The following is a 16,399-nucleotide window of genomic DNA, read 5'->3' as shown; positions in this document are numbered from 1 at the left end:
GGTGCTGGGTAATGGGTGTTGCTATAAGCATGGAGTGCCCATTGGTGCTGGGAGTAATGGGTGTTGCTATAAGCATGGAGTGCCCATTGGTGCTGGGTAATGGGTGTTGCTATAAGCATGGAGTGCCCATTGGTGCTGGGTAATGGGTGTTGCTATAAGCATGGAGTGCCCATTGGTGCTGGGTAATGGGTGTTGCTATAAGCATGGAGTGCCCATTGGTGCTGGGAGTAATGGGTGTTGCTATAAGCATGGAGTGCCCATTGGTGCTGGGTAATGGGTGTTGCTATAAGCATGGAGTGCCCATTGGTGCTGGGTAATGGGTGTTGCTATAAGCATGGAGTGCCCATTGGTGCTGGGTAATGGGTGTTGCTATAAGCATGGAGTGCCCATTGGTGCTGGGAGTAATGGGTGTTGCTATAAGCATGGAGTGCCCATTGGTGCTGGGAGTAATGGGTGGTCCCATAAAGAAGAGCTCATGGGTAATGGACGCTCTCGTCGCTCTGCTCTGCTACTCTGACCCTCATTCCTGGTCACTCCGTGGCTGCTCTGCTGGGGAGAGCCTCAGCCCGTCGCTCCTCACACAGACGTCGCGTTTTACACTTTTGTTTGATCACCCCTAGACATACTTTGCATTACACTATCCTTTTTCATACACTATACTGACTTTATCTTTTTAATGTTAAAATAAAACTTTAATGTCACAGCTACTTTGAGCCAGGTGGTTGTGACAGTAGGTAGCGATAGCCTTCACAACGGCAACAAACAGCAACACCTCTATTTAGGAGAATATTGCAACTAGTTCCGCGACCACCACGCGCGAAATGGTTAGGCACTCCCATGACGTCACATTGTCGCATGACAGGTCGGGAATGGCGAGTATGTACAAGTTAATTAATGATCACAAACGTTTAAATAATGACAGTGGGTCTAGGTATATGTGATAACAATGTGTAATGGGCAGTGGAATAACTATTGGTTTCCGTTTGTGGTGACTGCTGACTGAGATAAGGGATGAGATTAAATAGATCCTGGAACTTAGCCTGGTCTGGAGCAGGCTAGCTCCACAGAATAAATCGCCATGGTAACTTATACCATAACCTATCCTGCTGCCCCCTATCCTGCTTTTGTGAAACTGGATAACGGATAAATTGAGCCAGGATAACCAAGATATCCCGGCTTAATCCCTTATCTTAGTTTTGTGCAATAGGCCCCTGGTGTATGAGGAAACATTAGTGTATTGTCATTTGTCAGACTAGTATGTCACTGAGCGGAGACTCTAGGTGGGCGTGGCCAGGCTAGGTAACTGAACCAGTCTATTTAAATTAATTGGCAAACTAATTTATTAACGCACAAAGATGTGGGTGAAACACTGACGTTAGAGTAATTAATCAAACTTTATTAAACACTTTCAACTTTAATGTAAAATGTTTTCCGTCAAATATCTTCGTTTATTTGTGAAATTCTCTGAACTCTCCATAGACATCTGATCTTTCACAGAGTCTCAAAGCACAAACACAGACATTCTCCCAAATGAGCACCACCACATGGTCTTTCACTGGAGGTGAAGACATTATCACTGTCCTTGATGAATCGTAAACACTGGTCTGAAACATTCAATGTACACACACATGTACACACACATGTACACACATGTACACACATGTACACACACACACACACACACACAGAGGAAGGAAATGAAAAGCAGCCCAATTGCAGGTTCACTACACTGCGCTACAAGCAGGATCAGGGTTCAGGGCTTAAGAAGGCAGTTCACGGCAGAACCAGCTCGTCCACATGAGCACAATCTGAGCAGTTTCACAGCGTCCTTACTTGCAGTCTTTAAAGAGAGCAGAAGGACAAGCTTTAAACAGAGTAACTAAGCTTCAAGGTGGAAACAGCCCGGGAAGAAACTCTCTTCTTCCAAAGCTGAAGGTCTGCAGGAGAGATTTTAGGGAAGGTAGGTTTGCCATGTTAACATCTTCACTCGTCCTCCATCGTACCCTGAGCTAGGACGTCTTCTGAGCCCTTCCCTCCTGAGCTAGGACGTCTTCTGAGCCCTTTCCTCCACATAGAGTTGCATCTGCCGAGAGAGACCACAGCGGTCAGAGGCAGCCGCTGCACACAGTTGATGATATACGGTTTCTGTGCACAGACGTACTTATGAACATATTCACTGATTTAGTGTATGTAGTGTATGTTTAAGTGTATGTTTATATGTGTATCCAGTAGCACAGTAACAATCTGTGAAACGTATTTACTCTACAGACAAAAGGATTATGTGTATTCATTGTCATTATTGTCATTATTATAATAAATAAGTGCCTTATGAGTTCAAGTCGTCATCAGACATACTTTGACGATGTCGGATGTCATGGTCTTGAGCGGGATGAGTCGGGAGCCCTGCATGTGCACCTCTTGCTCATCCGCCACGATCGATCCACGGAAAATCCTGGAGAACAACACGCAAGGCTCAATCTGACCCATACACACACACTCTAAAAACTCTGGAGAACACCAGGACATGCTCAATCTGACACACACACACTCGCATTCCTGGAGAACACCAGGACATTCTCAATCTGACACACACACACATTAGGAAAATCCTGGACAACACCAGGACATGCTTAAAGGACCAGTATGTAGGAAATAATGGAAAATAAACTGTAACCATTCCAAAAATGATCACCATATGTTGTCAGAGAGTAAGGAAACACGATGAATTGAAGTAATGGCTTATTTGACAACATTACTCTAACCCGTAAAACCCATGAAAAAAAATTCTCTTGGAATTTTCGTTTATGTTTTGAACGATTAATTCTAGAATAGCGTATTACATTATTATACCATAATAATGGGCTAGCGTGTCCTCCTATTTGTGTTGCCAAATTAGCAAAGGCCAACTGTCAACAGCTGTCAGTTGTAGTCATGAACGCCTACGAGAGGCAGGCAAATTTCCAAAATTAAAACAAGAAACAAATTAAGTGGACGCGCATCGGAGGAGCTTCCTGAGATGGTGACGTCTTCGTCAAACTAAGAATATCAAGTCTGACGCAGAGCTGGCCATATTTCTCCACAACAGGTAGCCTAGGCTAAACTTCATCTGCATCGCTAACTTCAGCTAAATATGTTAAGTTGGTTAGAGAGGTATTTTTTGTTTTCACTGTTTCCGTAATGTGTAGCTGGGTCATGGTTGGAGAAACGTTAAAGCAGCTGCAGGTCAACTAACGTTAGTTAAGTCTTCATTACATCTGGCAACCCAGAAGAGGCTCGCGTCTGGTAGTCTTGAGAACGTTCACCAGTGTTTTGATTTTGTCCTACAGAACGTTCGGTAACAATCCTACAAATCGCACCTTTAACACGCATGGCTCAGGCAGACCCATACAACAGTGTATTCCAGAATAGATCAGACCCATACAACAGTGTACAACAGTGTATTCTAGAATAGATCAGACCCATACAACAGTGTATTCTAGAATAGATCTGAAAATCATCAACAACATCTACGAACATACCATATTCCTAAATACTAGTCATTTAATATTTATTAACTTAAAACTAAAGTCTAATAATGTGATGTAAACGGTGTTCAGCTACGTTTGTCTAATGTGATGTAAACTGTGTTCAGCTATGTTGATGTGTGGGCCAACCTAATAATGTGAAGTAAACTGTGTTCAGCTATGTTTGTCTAATGTGATGTAAACTGTGTTCAGCTATGTTTGTCTAATGTGATGTAAACTGTGTTCAGCTATGCTGATGTCTGGGCCAACCTAATAATGTGATGTAAACTGTGTTCAGCTATGTTGATGTGTCGGCCAACCTAATAATGTGATGTAAACTGTGTTCAGCTATGTTGATGTGTCGGCCAACCTAATAATGTGATGTAAACTGTGTTCAGCTATGTTGATGTGTCGGCCAACCTAATAATGTGATGTAAACTGTGTTCAGCTATGTTGATGTGTGGGCCAACCTAATAATGTGATGTAAACTGTGTTCAGCTATGTTGATGTGTCGGCCAACCTAATAATGTGATGTAAACTGTGTTCAGCTATGTTGATGTGTGGGCCAACCTAATAATGTGATGTAAACTGTGTTCAGCTATGTTGATGTGTCGGCCAACCTAATAATGTGATGTAAACTGTGTTCAGCTTTGTTGATGTGTGGGCCAACCTAATAATGTGATGTAAACTGTGTTCAGCTATGTTGATGTGTCGGCCAACCTAATAATGTGATGTAAACTGCGTTCAGCTATGTTGATGTGTCGGCCAACCTTGATCACTTGAATTTTCTCCATATTTCTCGTGGCAGCCTCTCTAGTGTGTACCAGCACAGTGAATGTGCACCCTGCAAAACAATCAAACTCATTATAGTTACGGACAGTGCAGATGAAATGCCATCCTCTTTATAGTTACGGACAGTGCAGATGAAATGCCATCCTCTTTATAGTTACGGACAGTGCAGATGAAATGCCATCCTCTTTATAGTTACGGACAGTGCAGATGAAATGCCATCCTCATTATAGTTACGGACAGTGCAGATGAAATGCCATCCTCATTATAGTTACGGACAGTGCAGATGAAATGCCATCCTCTTTATTCATGTGCACACAACGGGGTCTCCCTAGCCTATACATGCTGACCCTGGCTTATGCTGCATACATACATTTATAAATTCTCATTCCTGCACTTATTTAGGATTCATACATTTATACATTCCTGCACTTATCTAGGATTCATTTGATTTAAAAGTTCAACTTCAATGTAACATGTTTTGCCTGTTAACACAGCAGCACATTTAGCATCAGTGGCAGAGCTTGGGTGGTACCTGGTGGGTTGTTGTCCAAAACAGCATCACATACGCTGATCTTCAGTATCACAGCCCGGAGAAGTTGTTCCACATGTGACAGCAGTGTCTCTGAGCTGCACACACACACACACACACAAACACACACAATATTACAGGCAAGGGCATTGGCAAGCAGATTTCATTCCGCCACAATTACAACCAACAGGAGGGGTTCAGTGCTGCAACCATGCACCAAGACAAGACCATCACATTTCTATGATGATATATCATAGATGATTAGGGAAAAACAGATGGGTCTTATTAAAACGTGTGAAAGGAGCATTCTATTCAGTCACACTCCTGTTCTCAACGTCGGCCATGTTGGGTACTCACCTAATGGACAGCAGAGGAGGTTGGGAAATCTCGAACACAAATCTTTCCACGGCATGGTGCTCCTTGTCCATGATGACCACTACGACCTTCTCAGCCTCATTCTACAGATACAGAACATTTGGAGGGTAAGTCGCATTCTACAGGACAAAGAGGAAACCTGGAGGGTAAGTCGCACACCAGCTCATTCTGTCAAAGAAACCGCACTCTGTAACACAGCTTCCATAGAATACCACCATGCCCATGTCATGAGCAGCCACGGTGAATTTTTCAGTGTGTGGTTCTGGGTTGAGATTATGTTTGTATGACGAAGCTGAAACACAGCTATTGTCCAATACTGTACTCTCAACATCACGGCAACATCACTTCCGGTTTGGGACAACTCAGTGAAAACAAATGCATTGGACAACTGAAAATGTATAGAACTACTGAATTTAAAAATGACACAGAATATCAGGCCATTCAGTTGAGTACATTCTCTATGAGCCAGCTGGTAGTTTGTAAGGGCACTCACTCAAACCAGCGGTCGTCAACTTCAGACTGTAACGCTTTCGCTGTTCTATCTAGCTCATCAGAATAGTTCTATACATTTTCTATGAACGAAACCAACCACAGACCATGCAGCCCAAAGACTGCTTTATGTCAAGAGGAAATGATGATACCTCAATGTCGAGAATATGAGAGTTTAAGGGACTGGCATTCTAACAACAGACAGAGACTGACCCAGGAGATGTCAGTCTCTTGGTCTTCAGTGAGGACACTGTGGGGTCTACTGTCTTTACAAAAGTGCTGCATTAGTGGTCACTAAGGGACATCAGTCATTATACATTTTAGGCAAGAAAAGTTTATTTATTGTAGTTCAATGTGCTTTACATAAACAAAAGCAAAGAATAATAGTACATAAAGACTAATAGTACATAAAAGCAAAAAAGGGCAATAGATTAATTAATGTTAATGTACCCTCTGAGGAATCCATGTGCTCCTTACCTTCTCAATGAGTGGTTTTACACAGTGAAGAGTGTCCTGGATGTACTGATTCAGCTCAGGGTGGCATGACATCTAGCAAATCGTAACAAGCAATAGAAAAAAATAAGCACTAAAAGCAATGGAGTGGTGATGCTTTACTTTGAGTGCTATTTAATACAACCCATTAAGAGCAGAGGAAATTGCTGCGCCAACAAACATACAAACACCCTAAATCAAAACCTGGACGGGGACGTTGTATTTCTTCCTCTTCTGAAAGATTCCCGACGGATACACCTCTCGGACGTACAGAATGAGATGAATGGCAACCTCCAGAAACTCGCATAATATATCTGCCACCACTGCAAAAGCAATCAACGGCATCATCTCTGAAATATCCTACACGTAATTGAAATGACGTGAAATAGACAGTTCAGAGAGCAGCATCTTACCTTGGCCAAAATTAAGATCCTGTCGCGTTAATGTAGCCATCCTTTAGTCAATGGCACTTCTAAATAGACTGCTGTTATACACCTGTGAATTCAGTCTAATGTTACCTGACTGAGTACCACATGAGGAAGTATATACTGATAACTGGAATGGGTGGTGATGGGTAAAGCCTTTGAGAAACTCTGGGAGAATATACGTAATGAGAAATTAGTTAGTTAGTTAGCAAGCAAGCTATCGCTAACGTTAAGCTAACCTCAGATCATCATGTTTATACAGCAAGTATTTGCTCTGACTTGGACAGTAGCATATTTTAAAAAATGAATTCCTTAATCTACCAAACGACTTGTTGCATAATGCTATGCAGTAAGCTACGTACGTTGACGAGGGCTAGCAAAAATGCTTCCAGTGCGGTATCATTTTTGGAATCAGTCCTAACGTTACATGTTTACAAATCCTGATGTCGCCTGTGAATGACGTCAGGGAAGAGAACCACCCCTTCTTCCTTCTTCTGGTCCGCTAATGTAGCCTAGGCCCTAAATTACAATCTTTGGAGTTTAATAAATGTTGGGTTTCATAGAGCAAGGTCAGAATATAATGATTAGGCTACATCTTATGAAAGGTGTGTGCAGGCCTACGCAATGATTTTTGTGAGGTATAGGCTACTGGCCACTGGTAAAAAGTTCAACCCCACACTCCGACAAGTTTTTATAAACAAAAGATGTTACGGCCCTTCATCAGATTTTTTCTGATCTGTAGGCTATCTGATGAAGGCATTATAAGCCGAAAGAGTGTGCTCCGCCTTAACAATCTTTGTGTGCACTACTTTACCATAGACCTACATTTTTAGCATTGAAATTATATAGGCATGTTTAAAGTTTAAATTAAACGTTTTAAAAGTAGGTCTAGCCTTGGCTGCAAGTAAAGCATTTCAAATAGCCAACTAAATTAGGCTCGGCTACGTTATTAAATTGGCCTGAATAGGCTATCAAGTAAGGACTTGAAGTGAATGGTTCTCACATCAATCCTGCACAAATAGCATGGGCATGTGCAGGCTGGGCCATCATTTATTGACTGACTGTCAGACACACCCCAGCGCACATCCTAACTTGCCACCCTTATTCAAGATAACCAATACAATATCCAACCTGCCCACGCGGGCCAACTTGTCTAATTTGACCATGCGTTTAGCAAAGACAATGTGGAATTACAGCAAGTGTAGCGATAGGCCATTCAAGACACAGAAAAGCTGAGGTGTGCTATATCAGCTCTAACCGGAGACTGCGTAATACTGTGGAATTTGGTCAGAGGTTTATCTGGAGCGGTAGTAATAAGCGGCGTGAATAGCCCACTACGGTCAGAGGAAGCAGTGCTTTAATGACCGGAGTAAATTTTACACCCGACTTCTGATGAGACACATAAAGAGCAGCACCACCACATCAATAGGAGCGACGACTCACACGGCTACAGGCTCCCCAAGCAGCGAATAGTGAGTATTTCAACTAGATGACTGTTAATCGGAATAAAACTGTTTATTTACCTGTAGCGCTTCTCTCAGTTAAAGAATGAGTTTCAGTCAAGTTTGAAGATTAGTCGTGAACTTTTCACGACATGGGATGCGTTTTAAAACATGCTTTGAATGACCATACCCTAAGTTGAGCAATAATCTTCCTATACTTTTCAAAGTTGGACTTTGGTCACATTGGATAGGCTAGGCTGTGTGTGGTTTTGTGCGACCGAGAGTAGAAAAATACCATGTTCTATTAGCTCTCTATGTATTCAAAGGCGGCTACAGACTGTTTCTGTTTATAACCCAGTCCGTCTGGTGCTGTTGTTTTCTAGCCGGATTACATTGGTGAGGCAAAAACATGGAGGCTGAAGATGCGAATGTCTCGTACAGCAGGTGGAATGATGATGTTAACCTCAACTCTGCCCAGTCCCAGTCCAGCTTAATCAGGTAAGCTCTCTCCTCTGTGATATACACATCTCTCTCTCTCTCTCTCTCAAATCAAAGTTTATTTGAATGGCATGAATGAATAAAGTCATTGTTGCCAAATTAAGCTACAGGTATAACATGTTAATAATCAACTTTACATTAATATTGGTATAAAGACATAATTAAATAATGAAAGGAAAAATAAGATAAAAGGATAAATGTTAATTCCAAAGGGACTAATAGTTTCATCATTAGTTATACTGTATCATATCTGTACTGTTTCATCATTAGTTATACTGTATCATATCTGTCACACACACACACACACACACACACACACACACACACACACACACACACACACACACACACATATATCTGTCACACACACACACACACACACACACACACACATATATCTGTCACACACACACACACACATCATGCAACAATTGCACTGTTTCCAAAACAATGGTGAATCACATGGCCTAGTTTACCATGCTCTTTCACAGTGTGGAGCTGTCAAGAGTTTAATTTGAGCCTGTTAGCATTGAGCCTGTTAGCATTCCCCATGTTTTTGTTTACTCTCTGGGGTGTGTGTTGTAGGGGCGCACCATCCCTACATAGCAAACATATTAAATCATCAAAGCTCGGGGTCACGCACACTCACACACACACACACACACACACACACACACACACACACACACACACACACACACACATATCAGGGGAAAGGTCAGAGAGGTCAGTGAGTTAGATCAACCTTTCCAAGGTTACGTTAGTGAAGTGAGTGAAGTGAGGTTGGGGATTCCAACTAAGCGTCTGAACACTGCAGCTATTCACCTCCAGCACAAACACACCAGTGGAGTTAGCAATCGAAGCCATTGGAGTTAGCCATTGGAGCCGCCAGTGGAGTTAGCCATCGGAGCCGCCACTGGAGTTAGCCATCGGAGCCGCCAATGGAGTTAGCCATCGGAGCCGCCACTGGAGTTAGCCATCGGAGCCAGTGGAGTTAGTCGCTCGGGGAACATAGGACACTTTTTCAGAAAAAGGGTTCTATGTTCCCCGTTTTTCCCCAAAAGGGTCCTATGTTCCCCGGCCACAATACATACCGGGGAACATATGTAACAGAGGTCGTAATTCGTCCACCGCTCACGGCCCTCGAACGCGCCACCTCGACACTCACCGGCATGGGAGTCGAACGCTCTAACCACTGAGCTAAAAGCCCAGGCTTCCAACTCAGTGGTTAGAAGCGTTCTTAAGGTTAGGGCTGTGAGGATTTACACGGGCAACTAGCACGCTAGCTCAGTTCGCCTCCGTTACACATAGGAGCCTTTTTCTGAAAAAGGGGAACATAGGACCCTTTTTTTGCTACAATTGAACAGTTGAAATGTTAAGCCTGTTTTATGCTTCTGCGTTGAATCGACGGCGTACCCCCACAGACCCCTCCGCCGTAGCTCGACGTGCACCTCCAAAAAATTGTGACTATGTTAAAACTATGTTAAAGGAGAATTCCGGTGTGATATTGACCTAAAGTGTGTTGAAACATGATACCGAGTGTGAACGTATGTCTCATAGCTCACCTCGGCTTGTCCCCTGCACTCAGAAATCTGCCGCTAGCCACTGCTACCCACAGTGTTTCGTTGTGGTGCCTCGGGCATCGGCCTAGCCATGCAAATAAATCACTGTTTTACACCATTTACGAGGCTCAAAGTAGCTCCATACTTCATTGGTAGGGCATAAAAAAAAAAGGTTTGGTTCCTGTTGGTTGTCAGTTGAGGCCATGGATCGGTAGGGAATTTAAAAAAAAAAAAAAATTCCCCCCCAGTGGCAGTAAGGGATAGGTAGAAAATCAGTCCCTCCAGGATTTCGCGAGGTTTTTTTTAGACTGTTGCGACCTAAAATGCCTGGATGGAAGTTGCTGTGTTTTTAGCTGTTTCTTGTGGAGAAATTGTTCAGGCCACCTGGATCTCAACTGCCAGTCTCAGGCTTTAAGCATACAAACTGGCCCTATTAAGACTACACATCCTGTTAAACTGCTTCCTCTGCCAAAAACTGTTTAAAAATAAAAGTACTCACTACAATATTTCACTGTTAAACAATTTAACCCTTTAAACTACTGAACTTTTTAACTGTTTAGCCATTGTAACTGTTACTTGTCATCAACTATGACTCCTACCCACTGTAGCTAGTTAGCATGGTTAGCATAGTTAACATGCTAACAAGTTAGCATACTAGCATGTTAGCATGCTAGTTATCATTTTTAGCAAAATTACTAAAAATGATTAGCTAAGTTAGCTAAGTCACATGGTTAACATAGTTAGCATGCTAGCATGTTAACATGCTAGTTAGCATTTTTAGCAAAACTGCTAAAAATGATTAGCTAAGTAACATGGTTAGCATAGTTAGCATGCTAATATGTTAGCATGCTAGTTAGCATTTTTAGCAAAACTGCTAAAAATGATTAGCTAAGTTAGCTAAGTAACATGGTTAGCATAGTTAGCATGCTAGCATGTTATCATGCTATTTAGCACTTTTAATAAAACTGCTAAAAATGATTAGCTAGGTTAGCTAAGTAACATGGTTAGCATAGTTAGCATGCTAACATGTTAGCATGCTAGTTAGCATAGTTAGCATAACTGCTAAAAATGATTAGCTAAATTAATTAAGTAACATGGTTAACATAGTTAGCATACTAACATTGTTAGCATGCTAATTAACATAGTTAGCAAAACTACTAAAATGATAAGCTTGGTTAGCTAAGTCACATGGTTAACATAGTTAGCATTGCTAACATAGTTAGCATGTTTAGCAAAACTGCTAGAAAATGTTAGTTAAGTTAGCTAAGTAGCATGGTTAGCATGTTAGCATTGCTAGCACTGCTATAAAACATTAGCTAAGTAGCATGGTTAGCAGAATTAAAAATCTTAGCATAACTGCTAGCAAACATTAGAGCCATTCCAACTTTCAGTTATCGTCAAATATCTACCTATACACAGCCATTAAACTATTTGAATATCAACATTCATTCAACTTCCAGTCTGTCAACAACTTTTAAACTATTTACCTTCAACTTTTAAACGGTCTACTTTTAAACTATCATTAAACTATCTATTAAACTAGCTGTCTATCAACAACTTTTAAACTATCTACTGTCTATCAACAACTTTTAAACTATCTACATTCAGCTTTTAAACAGTCTACTTTTAAACTATCAACTTTTATTAAGCTATGCAACCACCATGTCTATCCTAGCATCACCGTAGTAACCATCTCTGTATTATCTGTTTTAACTATACATGATATTTTACATCACAACTTTAGCATTTTCATGCACTGGTAATTCCTTGGAATTGCATTTCTAGTTAATGTTAGCCTTCTATTTATTGTCATCAAAACTGCAGAGGAATGAACACGTTAGGGCAGTCTTTGGTGTCATATGCAGAAGGTGCAGAAGTAAGTGTGCCATCTGGCTCAATATTCTGCGCGAGGGACTATTGTGGTAGGTGAAATTTCACGGTGAAACTACGATGATTGGTCAAATTTGCGGAAAAGTTGTAGCCTGGCGAGCCAGACCCACATTATAATGTAGGGTCTGGGCACTCACCGTTCGCAGTGCTCAGTCCGAGGGTCGGGATAATCAGTTGTCTTTCAAATTCCCTCTGCACGCAATAGGACGCAATATGATATTTGTTTTCAAGTAGCAGGGAATTCAAGCCAAACCGTTGCAACTCTGCCATCAATTATTATGTTAAGCCCAACAAACGACTCTATACACGATTTCAATGCCATATTTAGTTTCGATTTCTAGAGCTCACAAGTCAACGGAGAGTTGCTAGACTAGCCCTAGGGCTAGCGCTAGGGGCGCGTCTACATTTCTAGGCTAGAAAAGTTGCAGTGTTTGGACAAAATTGCGAGTGCCTTGGTAAGTGACAACAATCGTCTTCGTGAACAGCTGTGCATAGGCTTCTTTGTAAAAGAGAGAATACGCTCATCCCTATACATAAAGCAAGGGGTAATTAATGTAATTATAGTTCGCCTTTTATTTGTGGATTTATTTAATGTAGCCTTTAGTGTTATTCCCCAAGCTCATAAAATAAATTTGGGTCGCACATAAATTGACAGGGTCGGTCGGAAACCGGAACCCAAGAATTTTTTTTTTTATGCCTAGACTTCCGAGGGCCTTGACATTTAAAACGAGACATGGAGAACTTTGAAAAAGCACTGGTATTTACAAGACGATTTTTACAGACAGTACCTTAAGGAATTTACGTTCGACGCCATCTTGAATTTAGTCACGATAAGTCGAGCGACAAGTACGAATGAACAGGTATGATAAGGGATCAGATTCCAAAAATAATTCAATGGAAATGCATGGATTCAATTGCTTCCAGTAGCAGCAACTGGAATCCATGCATTTCCACGGAATTATTTTATTTAATTATTTAATTAATTATTTCCACGGAAAACAGGATGCCAGCATGGTAATAGCATACTAAGTGTTTATTGCACTTGTACATTTTGCTGTGTGGTGGATCATTTTTTTACTTTTTTAATTTTGAACATTACATGCGTTATCTGTCTGTCCTATGAGAAAGAAAGAATGACAAAAAAAAAATAGGACATAGGACAAAAATAGGACAAGTCTTTCTCTATAAGATTTCATAAGTGAACCCAAACAGCAGGTGTGTTTAATAGCATTCAGTTTTGTTGTAAGTACTGTAAGTAGTATCTTGTGTCTTGTGTATGATAGCTTTTAGATTCACTGCATGCTACACATCTATTGTCCTTGGGAACAAGGAACCATACATGGATTTCTATGGAACGTCACAAAAACATGCGTGCGCAACCAAGAGGCAGAAAGCACCATAGAACAGCATAGAGCAATGCAAAAGAGCAAAAGAATAAAATGAGTTTTTGTGCTGAAAACTGCACCAATTCGAAATCACGATGGTTAGAGAATGTTAAATATGTTCAATATTCCTAACGGAATGCATGTCTTAGCCAAAAATGACAAAATACGATGTATATTAATAATCCAAATGAACGTCAAACTTTGAAATATAGTCTGAAATGAGATGTTATTATCATTGAGACAACAGGGGTATACAAAAAAATCCGATAGTAGCTTACAGCAGCCGACTATTTAGGTTAAGTTTATAACGTTGTGGACGGCCACAAAGCGTCTTCTGCCTCACGGCTGCGCGCGCATCTAGTTTTGTTGGTAAACGGGAAACCCGTGTATATGGCAAATTGCTCAATTTTTATGGATTATGGTGTTTTATGACCTTGTGATAGAACTTCGTTAAGAAGGGCTTGGTTCCTGGACAGTAGCATGCTGGGAGAGCTGTTGCCAGTGACTGGAGAAAGGCACATTTCCCAGTAGAGACTAATGGGACTATTACTAACTCATACATCATAGACATCATATGGAAATTACCATATTATTGTCATTATAATATATATTATTATATAATAATATTGAATAATATTGGCAAACATATGGGACTGACTAAATAACATTGTGCCTGTACTGTAGTAATAACGCCTCCCAAGTGCCTCTTAGCTTCTATAGCCATCTGTGTGTTGGGGTTCTAATGCCCTATTTGCCCCTCAGGTTCTATAACCGCCTGTGCACAGGGAACCTGGGCATCTACATCAGAATCGCCGGAGCTCTGGCGGCGCTGGTGTCGGTCTACATCCTGGGCTACGTGACTGGGTACTACGTCCATGGACGCTGACGCCCCCTGCTGTTCATGTGTGGTCAACGAGGAGTGGCTAGTCAGTGCACCTGAAGATCCTGCACGTTTGAAATACATCCAGGACTTCAGCAGGTGCTGAGGAACCGGAACCAGGATACTGCTCTGTCCTAAAACACACCATTATTTAACAGCAAAAAAACATTCATAGTTTTATAATGACTTTACTTTAATGTGACTTACAGTTTTTCTCAGTCGCTTTGGTGCTTTTCTCAGATCAGAATGAAAATTCTCATTACTATTAGTTCAACCTCCACAACATTTAGTCATTTGTGCACATCATAGTAGTAATTTCTCCTTCCTCTGAACAAATTGCAAATGCTTTTGAACATGTATCAGTTGCTTTGTCATGTCAGTCAAAATGAACTATACTTATGGATGCTGAATAGTCGTTCCCAATAAAACTAATAGTCTTCATTTCATTGCTTGAGTCATTACATAGAAAATTGGTGAACTAGTTATCAAATTCTGTTACAATGCTGTAGAATTGCAAAGAGCATATACAGTAAAACTGTGAAACGTACATATTCAGTGTCTTGTACTCACTTACTCCCCTAACTACAGCAATTTGTAACTTTACTGTAGTTTTCAAATGGCTGTACAAGTACTGTATAGTGCTGTCTTGAGCATTTTCAGGTAGTGTCACCGAGTTCTGACCTTTTTTTTCCATGGGAAAACACTGAGAGCATAAACTGTCGTATCGTAATGAAAACATGACAAAGCCATTTGACTATCTTGTTCATAAACGATGGTGTCAAGACTTCTCATTTTGATGACACTGGCAGTTTCACTGACATAAATACTTGCTTTTGAGGAATGGACTATTCATTTTGAGCAAGTGACGTGCTTTTGCAGGCTATCCACTAGGTTTTGCAGTTTGCACTAATTGTTTTGAGAAATGCACTAACTGCTGTGCAAATGTTAATAGTGATGTGAGAAAAGCACCAAAGCGACTGAGAAAAACTGTAAATGAATCAATTTGATATGACTTTAATGTATTTAATTTAAAATCTGCATATGTTTATGTCCATATCCATGGAAACAGGCTTTATAAACACAAGGCGTAGTGCGTAGGCGAGCTGCTTGTGATTGGCGGTTCATCAATCAGGTGCTAGGCGCTGCACTGCAGGTCAGTGCATGTCTAAGGTGATTGGCTGCCAGCTGTGCCATAGAAACAAATCAAAGTTGATGTAAACATCTGATTACTGGGAAAGTGGAACGTTTTGAATATCCACAGACAGATTCAGTTGATTAATGTAAATCATATCAGATATTAATATTGCCTATGAACACTGTATGCATATGATATGGAGACCATGATAAGAAATCTAATCCAAATGATTTAAATGTCTTTATTTTCGTAATTTATGTTTTTATTCTACCATATCATTATCAGTTATAATAAAATGATGAAGTCTCCACGTGTTTTTTTTCATTCACCCATGTGTAATATTGAATTTTAAACAACATACCTGGAAAATGTATGTCCAAATGATGCATGTCTCCAACTATATTCCATAACATGCCTCTGTTGAAAGGCTAGCAGGTGGGGTGCAGCCAGGGCAGAGGACAGGCTCACATATCCTCCCCTGTATCATATCACAGTTATGAAAGAGAGCGCTTGCTGCTCTCAACCAATCACATATCCTCCCCTGTATCATATCACAGCTATGAAAGAGATCGCTTGCTGCTCTCAACCAATCACAGCGTGTTTCTCCTTCAAACGGAGCATTTAGCCTGCTCCTGTAACCGTGCAGATTTACAGGATTATCTGATCTGATCTGATCTTATCTTAGGGATGTCAGATAAAAGCACTGTCAGTCTGTGATCATAGATGATCTTTATTGCATCCACAACCTCACAGTACAAATACAAATCATTGTTTATAAGCACTGTCAGTCTGTGATCATAGATGATCTTTATTGCATCAACAAACTTGTTTATAAGCGCTGTCAGTCTTGCTCGTAGATAATCTTTATTGTATCAACAAACTCGTTTATAAGCGCTGTCAGTCTTGCTCGTAGATAATCTTTAAACTCGTTTATAAGCGCTGTTAGTCTTGCTCGTAGATAATCTTTATTGTATCAACGTCCTCTTCCTCCAAACGACTCGT

General features: G+C 40.9%; 1 long non-coding RNA gene and 1 pseudogene across 1 annotated transcript; one reads left to right on the top strand and one right to left on the bottom strand.

Moving 5' to 3' along the window:
• Positions 1 to 1,375: 1,375 nt before the first annotated feature.
• Positions 1,376 to 7,140, bottom strand: LOC143101380 (mitotic spindle assembly checkpoint protein MAD2B-like; annotated as a pseudogene).
• A 400-nt stretch (positions 7,141 to 7,540) lies between these two features.
• LOC143101381 (uncharacterized) lies at positions 7,541 to 15,668 on the top strand. The gene is made up of 3 exons (XR_012982292.1): positions 7,541 to 8,077; positions 8,431 to 8,545; positions 14,145 to 15,668. It is a non-coding gene; the product is annotated as an uncharacterized LOC143101381 (long non-coding RNA).
• Positions 15,669 to 16,399: the final 731 nt, after the last annotated feature.

Source organism: Alosa pseudoharengus, unplaced genomic scaffold (assembly GCF_046254945.1).
Source record: "Alosa pseudoharengus isolate Yale_2024_CS ecotype anadromous, Long Island Sound unplaced genomic scaffold, YU_APseudo_1.1 YU_APseudo_1.1_scf_34, whole genome shotgun sequence".
NCBI classification, from domain to species: domain Eukaryota; kingdom Metazoa; phylum Chordata; class Actinopteri; order Clupeiformes; family Clupeidae; genus Alosa; species Alosa pseudoharengus.
The sequence above is the reverse complement of the archived record's forward strand: the minus strand, read 5'-3'. Positions and strand labels throughout refer to the sequence as shown.